The sequence below is a fragment of the Argiope bruennichi genome, chromosome 4, assembly GCF_947563725.1.
Source record: "Argiope bruennichi chromosome 4, qqArgBrue1.1, whole genome shotgun sequence".
Taxonomy (NCBI): domain Eukaryota; kingdom Metazoa; phylum Arthropoda; class Arachnida; order Araneae; family Araneidae; genus Argiope; species Argiope bruennichi.
Window position 1 is genome coordinate 39,956,691 of NC_079154.1, and position 15,556 is coordinate 39,972,246.

The following is a 15,556-nucleotide window of genomic DNA, read 5'->3' on the forward strand; positions in this document are numbered from 1 at the left end:
ATTTCGAGAAAAGAGTGAGTATGTGTGAGCAAAGCCAAGGAAGTCATTTGCCCTATGTATTTTTCTCATATATAACATTATCCTGCGTACTTTACTATTCAATAAATACAACAATTTGGGAAAAAACATTTTTATTTAATTCAAATCTTGCGTTAACATGTTGTTTTATCCTGTGCATTCCATTCTTACTAACCTTAAACTATCAGCTGTCAAATAGTTTTTTTTTAATAAGGTTGCTAACACTTTACTGCACGAATGGTGGCAAATTCAAATCTTGTGTTTATTTTGGGACACCCGTTATTTCTATTACAACTTTTGAGTTCAATTGGCTAGAAAAAAAGTTATCCAAACACTTATTCCATTTTCAGGATATTTGTGCATTTCTAAGGTTGCATTTTACAAACGCACGCATTTAACAATTCCAATAGCATGACCTCATCATTCACCAGATATATCTCACAGCGATTTTTGAATGTAGAATTTTTTGGGAAACACTATCTATCCCTCTAGGCCAGCATCTGTGCAAGATCTAAAGGGTGGTATTCAGCGCCATGTTCTATAAGCTATTTAAAATATTGTTTTGCGATTAGAGCAAATTGTTCACCATGAAGAATGAAGGAAAACATATTGAGCAGTTTCAAAGGTACTTTTTTGTATTATTTAACATTTATAGAAAATATTAAATGTTTTTATGTGTATTATAGTGTTACTGCCAAAAAGGCTTTGTACTAAAATTTATTATTTAATAAATTAAATTAAATTTTATACTAAAATTTGTTATTTAATAAATGTCAAGCGCATCATTCGCATTATTTGGTGCAAACATTTTATACCATTTTAACAAATAGAGCACATTTTTGAACGCTCTGGAGTTGGAAATTTATTTCTTCCTAACCCGTTATTTTCTATTTTCATTGAATCCGCAAACTTGAAAAAAAAAATTTCCAATTCTTTTCAAGAATCTCCAATTAAGGATAATATTCCTAAACGAACATTCCAGAGAATGAATGAGTTCCCTTTAACAAAATCTTATTTGTAAAAGTCCTTACAGAAAGAGAATTCGTCTTGAAAGGCACATTAAGTATCTGAAAGCCTAAAGGCTATCCGATTGCTCATAATGCTCAGCAAAGTTTCAGTGAAGTATGGATTATTGTTCCTTCCCTAGAATCCTTCCTAGAATGATCTAGCCTCTATTTTCTTCCCTAGAATAATGAATCTGGATTAATATTACGATAAAGTAAGAACGGCAGATTTGCTATGCATTGTTTATTCCTATAGTTCCTAAGAAATTTTACTTGAAGAAGCTAAAGAAAAGAAAATATAAGCTGTTGATATAAGAATCATGTTGAATTAAATTTTGTTCACGTTTTCTTCGTTTAAATAACGAAGAATTCTTCGCTTGATCCGACGAATTGTATTTTATTTAACTGTCGCATTCAGTTTAACTGTGTATAACATACAAGTTTTAAGCTTAAACAGTACATCACACTAAAAAAAATACATGATGTTAGAAAATTTAATATTATATAAATTGTTCTCCAATACTGAAGCTATGTAAAATGCAAGAATTTTACAGTATTATACAATATTTTCCATATATATCGCAATGTTATATAAGATTTGAAATTAAAATATACTTATTAGAATAACGACGACGAGTCAGTTTCAATCATTTATTGCGTTCTTAATTAATTATTTCGCACATTGCTCTTATTATTTATTTTATTACAGCACTTGCAGGTTACCTTTAGTTTCGAAATTAGGGTTTTTAGATTTATTGGAACACCTTACTCGCAAAGTTGAGAATGGAAACGGTAGAATTAGATGTGCTTTAAAAATTCACCATTTATGTAATTGGAGGGTTTATTAAGGAATTCTGTTTAACATGAAATTTTATCTTATGACATTTAATTCTAAATAATAATTTGTATTAATTTCTTTTTAAAAAATTGTTTGAGATAAAGATCATTTTGTTTGAGATAAAGAACTGAAGCCTCTAAATTTCTGACTTACTAAAAAAAATTGTCAGAACTTACGCCAACCTACATAATTTCATACAGAGATTGATAAATTTGGTGGGAAGCATACTTCCCACGGCCCTAGAAAGGGTTAAACTAGAAGTGTGAGCGAGATTTAATCTCGTAAAAAGTAATATACTTGTATCAAAAGTAATTGAATTTGAAGGACATAAACTTATTTTTTCTAAAACCATTTACTGTTTTCTTAATATGATTTAATTCTTGAGCAAATACTTTCAACATTAATTAAATGCTGGGATAGCTCGTTTATCGTAGTTCTCTCATAATTTGCCTTAACGAAATTAATCTTTTAATCTAGGTATTTCGAGTTGCTATCAACATTTGAGATATTTTTGTAGTATTAAAAATGAAGTTCTATTTTTAGTAACACTATTCCAGAATGATATCGTGATATTAAAAAAATCTTATGTTGTCACTGCAGGGATAAACATAGAATTTCTATTACTTTCATTGTTTTGTAAAGTATGATATTCTGCATTCTATTGACAGCAAAAATGAAATCGCTTTTAGAAAAAGTTTTTTCTCTCTGATTTCAAAAAATTGCTTCTTTCTTTTTAAAATTTAAAAATATTTAGTTTTTTTATTCCTTTCTCGGTGTCTTTCGAGATATCCTATTTGTTTTCATAATATTTTTGTAGTATTGAATATCAAATCCAAGATTTTACTTTTATACCATATCTATTTTGTCTGAGCGTGTAATGTTTATAAGTGGAATTTATAATTCCGTTTTTATTGCACTGCAAAGTGAGATAAAATATTCAGTATCTTAAAGAATAATTGTAACAATGGATTTAAGAAAATAGTAACTGAAAGCCGATGATATTTTCAGCAAAGAATTAAAATTAATATTTATGTGTTAAACATTATAATAATTTTGAAAATTTAGAATCTTAGATGCCTTATTATATATAATAGAATGTATTAGCTCAGCATTAAATATTCTTTAATACTATTAATATTATTTAATATTTTGCAATTTTGATACAATTCTCTGCACTATGGATGAAATATTAATTAAAAAGCTATTATATTATAAAAGCGTAAAGGAGAATGATTAGAAATATACAACTACTTCATTTGTAAAACATTAAATGTTGTATAGGAAATCTATCTTTAAAGATGCAACCGGAAAAAAAAATCTTAATTTTTACCACATTATTCACTCAGTTTTACAATTTATTAGAATTAAATTTCATTTTTCAAAAAAAAATTATGTAAGCTAGGATCAAAATACTGTTTATTTGAGTTTATCTTGAAATTTAGTGGTAAATGATTTGAATAACATTCCAGATAATTACCAACATCTATAATCTGATTAAATATATTTTTAAAACTATAAATACTATATAATACTTTGAAAATTTAAAGATATTTTAAAGCTAATAATAAGTTTTTATCTTTTAAAGCTTATTTTTTTATTATTCTACTATTATCTGATTAACCAAATGCCTAGAATAATATTGCATTTTGTTCAAAATGCTATTTAAACTTAGTATATCATAAAAAATTTCCCTAGAAATTGGGATGTTTTTTTTAAAAAAAAACATATAATAAATTGGAATAAATTTCCTATTAAGTGATACCATTTTTTTCTATAACACACTCAAAAGACTATTTAAAAAAAAATCCTTTACAAAAAATTAATCTTTATTTTAACAGAAAATAAGAGGCAATAAATTTAAATATCATCTCTTTATTGCTATAAATTTCTTTTGCAAGCTTTTTATATTCTTCAATACATAAATCTTCCTTATAATTTGATGCTTATTTACTTAAAAGGTTTAGAGATAAATCTCTAATATAGAAATAAAATGATTAAAAAAATGTATAATGAAAGGTATTATCATCGTCATTTAAAAGATTTTACGTCAGGTAAAATTATTTATTCTTAATTTACTCTTTAGTCTTCAAGCAAATTTATTTGCTCGTCAGTTCTTTAATATCTGAAAGGAGTATAAAAAAGTTTTGAGTTTTCGTGTAAGTTTTTTTTTTCAATTTTAATATCGCACTCACTGATTTCAGCATTATGAAAGATCACCGTAATTCCTTTGTCCTTTTTTTAAAACTTGATTTGATTAATTCAGGAGAAATAAATGAAAGAATCATAGCAAAATACTGTTAGAGCAAAATGTTAAAGAAAATTTACAAACTTATTTATTTTTCATAATTTAAAAATAATTAATATATTTTCATATTATAATTAATATAAGCAACTTAATCCAGTTATACAATAATTCGAGGTATAATTTGGTTCGTTTAGAGTAATATAAATTATTGTTTTTTAAAATGCGAAAATAAATTGTTGTTGATTATGGCAAGCCTACTGATGAAGTCAGCGATTTCAAGTGGACTTTCAGCGTCTCGAATTGCATTAGCGCCATCTAGGGACAAGAGAACGTTTTAGCTACTCAACCTATCGTAGTTTAGTCCTGAATCAGAAAATAATCACCTCTGCTCCAGTACCTCCAGAGGTATCATCTTGACTTGGAGGATATTATGTCTACGACAGATTTATCATCCACCCTGTACACAGTTAGTCTTCGGCCGGCGGGTTTTGAACACTTACAATCCAAGCGATGCAAATCCGACTCCTTACAAACTAGGCTAACCAGGCCTCAGGAAGATGATTAATCATCAATAATAGCATATATAATATTCTGCTCTACAGGACAGAATATTATATATAGTGCTGACAAAGCCAAATAGGGCAAATATATGATATAGAGTATAGAATCTGGAGTTATTTTTTGAAATTTTAATTAGAATGTTAATTAATTTAAAAATAAGAGAAATTTTGGTATTTTTCTGCAATAACTCCAGAAAATATTATGCTACTTAAATAGTTTTTACATCATCTTAAAAAAAGTAACAATTTTCCTTTTTAATGACCTTAATCAGTGAAAGTGCCAGTTTTGCAAAAGCAACAAACATTCGAAGGTTTTTCAGTTGAAGCTCTAAAACCCCGGTGTAATTTTAAAAGCGTACCCAGGAAATATTCATAAAGAAATGAAAAGAAAAAACCTTTGGGATGTGGAAACATTGGCCTTTCTATTTAGGAAGCCATTAGAACAGTAAAATTGCAACCACTTCCCTGGCCGGGTAAAGAAATCCTTTTTGTCACAGGACATAGTTCATTTACTTTTTTTTCTTCCGCGTTTTAACTTCTTAGAGAATGACTTTCGCTGTTGTGGAGAAGTCGGAGATCACATCCACCTTGCGACATCCTCATTCTTAGCACCTCATAAACCCCTCATCGTTGCTAGAAAGTCTTTGATGTAAATGAATTCTTAATAATGCATCTTCCAAACAGAATCATAAATATTATTAAATTCCTAATTGATCATGGAGTATTATACCAATTAGATTAACCCTATAAATGTTTCAGTGTAATATTTTAATAATCCTTGCATTTTATTCACAATATGTTCTTAAGCTTCCTTTGATACCTAATATTTATAATTGTCTTATTTTCATCTATACTGTACATTGTCATGTTCATTCATTTAGCTTTATTTTATTCCAGATTTTTTTCATTCTAGTTTTCTTTTTTACTATTTCTTTGTTATGATATATGTATTCATATTTTATCATTTGTATGTTCCTTTCCAACTGATTACAATGCAATTTTCTTTTTCATTTTTTTGTTTTGTTTATTAATAAAGTTTACCTGCATTTATATCAAAGACGAAAGTGACAACATGAACTCTAGAAATGGTGGGAGGGGGGGTATTAAAGTGTTCAGAATTTATCAGTTTACCTTATCTTTTATCAGCCTAATAATTATGCAAATTTCTTCACGAATTTTTGCTGTTATTTAAATATATTTTAAATCATAAATTAAAATGTTGCTATAAAGTTCTAAGCATTTTCATTTTTTCATCACGTGCTTAATCGCATGATTTACTTCTAGTGTTGTAAGTTATGGAAAGAGGAGTCTGTTTATAATCTATGTAATTTATATGACCAATAAAAAAGCGGAGCCCGAAAGTAAGAAGACAGATTAGCTGGACAATAACGTTTTTAAGCACTATTGTGCTATGGATTTGACTCTATTAGTATAGTTCTTATTGGCAATGAACAGAAAAGACAATTAAATTAATATGAGTTAATATTTGTCACAATTTGGTATTTAAAATATATTCTTGAGGAAACTATGAATACTAATTTATATATAAGAGATTTAGTTGAAAGCAAAAGAAACCAGATTTCCGGCGAAACTGCTTATAAGCAAAGCTGGCTAGTAAGCTGTATATTTAATCGGTGGATTATGAAATTAATGATTCGCTGTAATTTCTCTGATTGGCATAAACATTTTAATTTTGAAATAAAATCATACATATGTAGGGAGAAAATATTTTTGATAGCAATGAAATATCTCTATGAATCAAGAAAGAGAAGCTGGGCAGTTATTTAATGAAATTTACAGGGTTGTCCACTTGCTATGAAGCGACTAATATTTGAAGATTCGGGTAGATTATGACAAGACGAGTATTTTGTTGTATAAAATGCGTAGTCTCCTAATATAGCTTCGTAGTTTAATCACAGGAAGAATGTTAATTACGAATTCGGCAATTTGTAATCCAAATTACGATGCATGCGAGGATTGCGCAACATGGCAGCTTCCCTAGGTAACTATGCAAATTTGTAGCAAACATTGAGAGGAAAAGTGTGCCTGCAAGTGAATATGCAAATTCCCGATTCATGCACAAGAGATACGTGCAAGAACGGGAGGTGATGTTCAGAAAGTGAAAGAAGTGTGTGAAACAAGTCCATCAACTTCGGTACGACAGGTGGAACGACAACTTGACATGTCTAAAAGCAAGTTGTATTGGATAATAAGGAGGGATTCGGCTCTGTTTCCTTACAAAACTCAAATCAATCAACCATTGACCGATTTGGATGGTTTTAGGAGGTTTGATTTTGCACATACGAAAATTTATAAGGTTGAATGCGTCAAAATTGATTTTAATCGAATATCGGATCTGGTTCAGTGAAGAGAAACATTTCCACCTCTAAGGATACGTTAACAAACAGAAACAGCCATTGAAAATCCTCATCCTGCAATAATTCGTCCACTGCAAACATTTCGGCTTTATATGTACAATACAAGTGCAAAATTCTTAAAATTACATAACTTTAATATCTAACAATTTGTTGAATCTTGGACATGGACAAAGTACACGTATCTCAAATTATTTAACAAGGTAATAAATTATTTTTTGAAAAATTGGTAATTAAATCCAGACAATTTTTTTTAACAATTACCGATATATCTTAATATACCTAAAATAATATTCTTAGTTCCGATGTATTTTTTTTATAAAATATACATGCTTTGAATTTTTTTCTTCTGCATTTTTACTGAAATTAGATGTGAAAAATTATACAGATAGCTATTTATAATCTCGATTTTAAGAAGAATTAAAACATTCCATAAAGTATAAAATGGTGTGATTAATTTTAAAATTGAAGAAAAAATCTAAATAAAATTTTAAATCAAGTTTATAAAGTGATTCAAAATAATTAAGATGTTTGCTTTCACTGCTTAATCCGTGAAAGTGTAACATAAGAAACCTTTGAAAGTTTTAGTTGATATTTTATAAAATGTGCTGATCAGTTTAATAAATGGGAGAATAATTAATTAATTCGGGAAAAGTAATTAAGTTTTTTCCCGAAATATCTGTATTTATTATCATTTAAAATCTTTCAAGAAGATTAAAAGGCAAAATAAAAGAAAAGGGAAGGGGGAAAAGACAACAACCGCGCAGCATGAATCAAAATCTTTGCTAGCCTAATATTTCCAGAAAGTAAAATGAAAAAATATTAGAAAATTTTCCCGAAAGCTATTTGAAACCATTTTCATTCGCATCGCGATTAATGATTGTTTCCATGAACATAAAAATCTCAAACAAAATCTCTTTCTCTAAACTAAATTTAAATAAGTTTTCAGATTTCAGATTACAAACATATAAAAAGAGCTATAAAATATTTCAGGGCAAAAATTTTTAAACCCACAAAACAATGCTTAATTTAAAAAAATTAAGATATAAATGGAAATAAAATTTTATTTCCTTTAAAATTGTCTTAACACTATTTTTTATTCCAAGCATTCGTAGAAACTACATCGAACACGAAACTACGAATTAAGTGCGCAGAATTTTTAACTTTTATTTACTTTAAATAAACTTTTTGTTTATTTACTAGAACGGCCTTTCCTCTGTGTTCTGGAATGATACAACTCAGTGCAAGAAAAAAAATACTAGAAAAGAACAAATTCAATGGCAAAAAGAGAATGCAAACCTGCAGTTTTAACAAGTGATTAAAGCAACGAACGTAGTTCCGATCCTCCAGACTTTAATGATCTGTAATTGTCTCTATAGATTATCTTTCCACTTTTACGAGCCAAATCGAAGTTTTATGCAAAGTGATTAGATTTTCTTTGGAATCGGAAGTACGTCGTCAGATCGGAAATTCTATTTAAATATGCAGTTTGAAAAACTTTTCTCTGAGGTTTCCATTAACAGGGTTATTTATTTTGGTATAACATAATGTTGATAATATTTAAAGAAAAAAGAAGCACTAAAATATTTGAGGGTGAATAATGTCTTGTAATCCCTATTTCATTTTAAATATGTTTCACTTCTTGATGTTTAGTAATAGTATCTATTTAATAGAATCAAAATGATAATTTTTTTTAAATGAAACAATATTTCTTAAGTGTAGGAAATGTCGTTGCTATTACTCTATTTATTTTATCCCTGAAATCACTTTTTTTCTCTGCTTAGAATTTCGTTTAACATATTTGTATTACTTTTCATTATTAGATAAGCCTCAATATAGTATTTCCAATTTAAATTTGAAAAAATATGCATTTATTTTAGATGCTATTTGGAAATATTGTTTTAATCATTAGCTCAAAAACTAATGATTTAGTTCAGTAAGAGCAAATGAATAATATCTTTGTTTATCTTCATAGTTTGTCACTCTTTAATCCTCTAAAGGTTATTCACCCTCAAATTGCCCATCTGATTCCGTCACGCTAAAGATCTCATGAAACCAGTAAAATCTGGTTGTGAGTCTAAGAAGATCTATGTTAATCCTCCCTCCCTGCTAAAGCATTACAGCTCCACAAGAGATTTATTGAAAACTATGTAGCATTTAACAGTTCATCTTGGATTACGACAGCCGTCGAATGGGTTTCGAGCATGTATCCTCTGATTACAAATCCAAAACGTAATTACCTTGTCTCATATGCCCCTTTCAGTTTTTATTTTTATCAGAGTATTTACTGAACGAAGTACACACAAAATTACTTTTGAAAGCATTTTTTTTTGGGGGGGGGGGCTCTCTAAAAGTTTAGAAATTGGGTGGTACTCCAGGATTAGAGTAGGCAACTTGTATATGCAATGTATATTCACATTGGTTTGCAAAAATTTCAGCATTAAATTTTTTTTCTACTTTATTTATGAAATTTGTAAAAATTATCAAATTTCTATAACAATGCATATTTCTGTAAAACATATATTTATATAAAGCAATAAATATATTTAAACATAATTAGAGACATTACTTTTAATATTTAAAGTCTATTACGGGATATAAACTTTGTTCAAGGATAGCTACAGAATTTGAAATATTTATAGATCCTCTTCTTTGTCTATAGGAGAAACAATTTATAAAATATTCAAACTGTTAGAAATGTTTAGTAAGAAATTATCTTTATTGAAAAATACGAAAATATTTGAATTATCACAAATATTCAAGAATTCTAGAAATCAAACCATGTCTGCCTAAAGAGGATGTAGTGATGATAGAACAAAAGTAGAGTCAAACGATACGTGATTAACTGTGTGTCTCCTTCATAAGTTTAAATTCAATAAAAGTAACAATTTGTAAGATATAAAGCAATTGACTGAAAACAAATATACAAATTTTTTTTCTCGTCGGTGTGGAATCTGAAAATCTTTTCTCTTACTTGCTTCGTCTTTTCTCTAACACACATAGAGTTTGAAGCGCTTATTATAATTTTATTAGTTGTTGATATTTTTTTTTTGTTCTCTATGAATAAACTCCTTGTGTGCCAACAAGTATACCACAAGGCTTACAGATGTAAGTCAGTACGCAATTGAGAGTAAAATAAATTTCAAATATAAGGTCGCAGGCACAAATGCAAAAAGAAAGAAGAAAGAAAATAGGGGAAAACAAGTAGATACACAAACAAAAACAAAAATGAAGCAAAATTGCTCACATAGTAATAGAAACATACAGTAAATGCTATAAAACAATTGAAGAAGCATGATCAATTAAAATATTCAAAAATACAAATACAAAAGTATATATGCAAATATAAGTAGGCAAACACACTGAAGTAAAGTTTAAATCATACGGGGAAAAATACTATTAACATATGTACAAAAGGAAATGAAGGATGCTTTACACTGTACAAAGGCAGATAAATGAGGAGGCCAAGCTATATTGTTCTTTCGAAGGCAGTTTCTCAGTTTACGTCTTTCCGGAATAAACTTGGTGCATTCAAATATCAAATGCTTGACATCCTGGACTGCACCACTGTAGCACGAACACCTATCAGTCGGCGACAAATTGAATCGTTTTAAATATGCTTTAAAGTTTCCATGCCCAGTCAGAAACTGGATAAGCTTAAAATTTGACTCAAAGTAGTGAGCTTTTAGGCGTCTCTGTATGGATGGAATAAATTCCTTAGTGAGCTGTGCATTAGTCGATGCTTGATATAAAGTATTCCATTCAGATATAACTTTATCTTTAAAGACATTCTTTAAATAAGATTTCGGAATGCTCATAGGAATGGAATGAACAAGTTTTGTCGCTTCTTTGGCAAGCCAGTCGGCGCGTTCATTGCCATAGATTCCTGTATGACCTCTAACAAAAGAAAAGGAAACTTGCACACCTCTGCCTTGAAGAAAACTCAGGTTGGATTGTGTTTTAACAATTATTTGGTTTAGGGAATCGATGTTATTTAAGGCATGTAAAGATGAAAGGGAGTCGCTGCAAATTAAGAACTTTGATGAAAGGTTTTCATTGTCACAAATCCAAGAAACTGCTTGGGCTATGCAAAGCAATTCAGCCTGAAAAACACTGCATTCATCTCTTATTCTGAATTGATGAGTTTCAATTTCTATGTAATCTTGGAAAACAACAAATGCAAGCCCAACCTTATTGTTAATTTTACTACCATCTGTAAAACAGACAACGGGAAAGTTGTCTTCAATATTATTATGATAACTAATTACATTAAGAGGAAATCTTTCAGCAGGATGGGGAAGTTCAGAAATTTGAAGGAAATCATCTAGACTCTTAAGGGCCAGGTTCTTCGTTGCGTTCTTGAATTCATTACTATGGTTTATAAAGATGTCAATAGGTGGAAAGCCGGAGATAGAAAATACAGCTTCATAAGATATCGTTCGATACCCAGAAATAACTCGTAGCAGTATTCTCCTTTGAATTTTCCTCAAGAGCCGACAATTTATTTTTTTCTTTAGAGCAGTACCCCAGACTCGAGAACCGTAACAAATAAATGGTACAATACCCTGTTTGTAGATGAGGGATGAGACATTAGATTTGAGACCAAAACTATTTCTAGCAACTCTACTAAGACCAACCAGAATTTTTTCACATTTATTTGAAAGATGTAAAATATGTTGCTTCCAAGAGAATTTACTATCAAGGACAATTCCAAGATATTTTAATTCCTTCACATAGCAAAGAGGAATTCCATTAAGGGTGAGGTTATTATTACGAACGTGGTTCTCTCTCCTCTCCAAGACCATTACTTTTGACTTGATGGCGTTGAACTCTAATTTATGGTTCTTTGCCCAGTCCGATACAAAATCAAGAGTAATCTGTGCTTGCCCGCTTGTATCGTGAAATGATTTTCCCTGAAAACAAAGAAGCAAGTCATCTGCAAAAGCAATCGTTTCACAAGAAGAGAAAGCTGCGATTTTTTCCAATAAATCATTTATAATAATATTCCAGAGAAAAGGCCCAGAAACAGATCCCTGAGGACACCCTCTTTGTAAAACCCTCTCCTTTGAGGAGTGACCTAAGGACAAGCTTGCAGTTCTATCCTTCAAGAAGTTAGAAATGACGGCAAATAAATTGTCAGGGATGTTTGCTCCTTTTAATAGATGCATAATAGCAGGCCACCAAGCATTATCAAAAGCACCTTTAATATCTAAGAAAACCAGGATTGTATGAAGGTTTTTCTTTTTTCCTTTTAAAACAAATTTATTAAGATTTAACAAAGCATCTTCAGTGCACTTTTGAGGCATAAAACCAAACTGATTTTTATTGAAATAATTATCTTTATGCAAACGCCAAGCTAATCTATTAATAATAAGTCGTTCAAAACATTTACCGAAAGTTGACAGTAAACTGATACACCTTAGGTTCTCTAAATGCGGGATACAGACATCGTTATTTTTGGGAATCAGAATAACTCTAGCTTTCTTCCAACAGCGTGGGAAAATCTTGAGACGAAGACATGAATTAAAAACTTTTAAGAAAAGATCGGGGTGCATTTCGTGTAATTTCTTGATAACTTCGTTAGGTATAGAGTCCGGACCAGGAGACTTTTTTAATTTCAATTTACTTATAACAGAATCAATTTCGTGGATGGTAAAAGGTGGATCATTCGCTACGTTAGTATTTAAAAGAGCGTCATGTCGTATTTTCTTATGACAATCATCATCATCATTCTCATTATCCTTAGGAAAGGAATGAGAAAGAACAGCATTTATTGTCTCTTCAAAAGAATTAGTTACGGTTCCACATGGAAGAGCTATTCCACTGAGTTCAACTCTTTTCTGAAATTTCTGTTTTATTCCAAAGGTATAAATTTTTTTCTACACATTAGTTTCATTAATTTCATCTAAAAATTTCTTCCATGAGCTTATTTTGGCATCCAAAAGTTTTAAATTATATTTATTTCTTAATTCGTGGTATTTATTCTTATAAATTTCTTTCAAAGTGACATTTTTACATTTTTGAAATCTCCGTCTTGCAGCATTAACATGCTTTCTCATGCAATCGATTTCTGTTGTCCACCAGGGAACACTGTGCAATTTTTTCTTTTTAATCGGAATGGACATTTTACAATACTTTTGGATAATGGAAATGAGCTCATCTGTGAGATCATGCAGAATTTCTGGATCTTGGCAGGAATCAATGAGATCACCGATACTTGACAGCAAATATTTCGATTTGTTGTAAAAGAGTTTCCATTTCGCTTTTTTAAGATGGAAAGTGCAACTGTCGCCGTCTTTTGATGGAGGATGTGGATACAGTATTACTTCAAACTCAATTGATTTGTGGTCAGATAGAGAATCATAAGTAGGCAAATGCCAACAAGAAACATCTTCCAGTAAATCCGTTCCAACAACAGTTACATCAATGTAACTAGATCCTTGTGATCCACAAAATGTCGGACCGCAATCTTCATTGATGACAAAGAGATTATGAGCACTGATAAATTCTGTGAGTTTGATTCCTCTAGAGTCGGAAAGGGGACTGAACCATGTTTCAGATTTACTATTAGCATCCATAGACCAGACCAGCTTGTTTATGGGAACGTTGGAGAAGAGTTGGTTTATTTTTTGTAAGTCAGAATCAATATTCTTGGAGGGTTCGAAGTAGTACGAAACAAATAGATAAGAAATTCTGTTAATATTGAAATGCACTGTCACCATATTATAATCTAGATAATTTATATCCAGAAAAGCTGAAATATTTCTATTTCGGACTATAATAGCTGCTTTGATTAGGTCAGAGTTTTGACAGGAGAAAACTCTATATGACGAAGGAAATCCCGGAAGAGTCCCTTTATAGGAATGAGGTTCTTGAACCAACGCGACATCAATATTCCGAGATTCCATATTCAAAATAAGCTGCTGTGTAGCACACTTTGATTTATGCAGGTTGAGCTGAATAACACGCAAATGTGTTTGTGAGAGAAAACTATTCATACTGAGTCTGGGATACAGTAAGTTTCTCCATAAATTGATGGCATTTGCAGCAGCTAGAGAATGGTTTATGATTCACATCAACTTTTTTATTTGGGGCTTTTGTCTTCTTATTGAACCTTATGCAGTTCACGCAAACCTGCGTAGACAAATGGCATTCACTACTTTTGTGCTCTCCTGCACACTTGAAACAGCACAAGCCATTTTCACAGTTGGCAGCTTTGTGGTGATAACCGAGGCACTTAAAGCAGCGATTGATCACAAGAAAGTCCTCTATTTTGCAAATGTTCCAGTTGGCTCTAAAGAAATTCATTTTCAGACACACTTTCCGACATGTTGGATTGACTTCTAAGACCAAATGCCTAGAGTTATCGAATCTTCTCAGAGTGAAGCGAATTTTTGTTTCCTCCCATAATTCTTTTTTCTCTTCCAATTCAGGATTCTGTTCTTTCAAAAGCTGAAGAACCTCCTGATCACCAATTTCATTTGGAAGATTTTTTAAAAGCAGATTTGGATTTCTTCGCTTCGGAGAAGACACATACAGGGTATTAGTATTTTTTTTTACAGCATTCGAAAATCTTTCTTTGTCATTTTTTGAGACACATTGAACAAGCACGCGGTTGTTGTTGATGGTTCTCATCTTTTTAACTCCTACTTGCAGTTCTATTGGATTTAACTGTGCTTTAAGAATTTTACGCACTTCCTCAGATGTAGAATTGTTATCATTTGAGCAGACAATGACATTATTGTCCATTGAATGACTCTCATTTTCTACGATAGATGGCGCCACGACACTAGCATACGTTGGTTGTTTAACCGACGCTGTAATATCATGATAGATATCATTATGTTTTATACTAGTAGATCCATTCGAAACTTTTGTAAAATGCAACTTTAACTTACCCAAAGCAGTCCTTGCACCTTCACGCAACTTTTTGCTTGGGTTCCCAACGCAATTTAACACATTTTCCAACGCCTCGAAACATTCCTCAAGAGACCGAAATGACGCGTCGACATCAATGGCCGCCATGTTGGGCTCCTTTGAAGTTGTCGATATTGCATAGAGTTTTTGGAAAAAAAAATATATGTATTTTTTTTTTTCATTTACTGTCATTGTTTAATAATGGATAATTCACTCAGAGTTGTACATAATTTTTCATTCATGTATAATTGCCTATGCCAATTATAATAAAAAATACTAACGCAATATTTTTTTTCATTAATGGGCGATTGAAATAACAACAATTACTCTTTATATCTGTTTATTTTTTCAATAATTCCAAACCAGAGTTCCTAGAACTTTTGTATTTCAATGCTAGTGTGCAAACATATACTTATGAATACTTATTCATACAAGTACAAGATCAATACAATTCAATACATACAAGTACAAGATCAAGAATCAATACTTGAATAAGAAACATACATCGATACTTGAATACTTGAACAATACATCAATACTTGAATAAGAAAATACTCATTCATAAAACAAAAACCAAGTTTTATATATGTGGCGAAGGA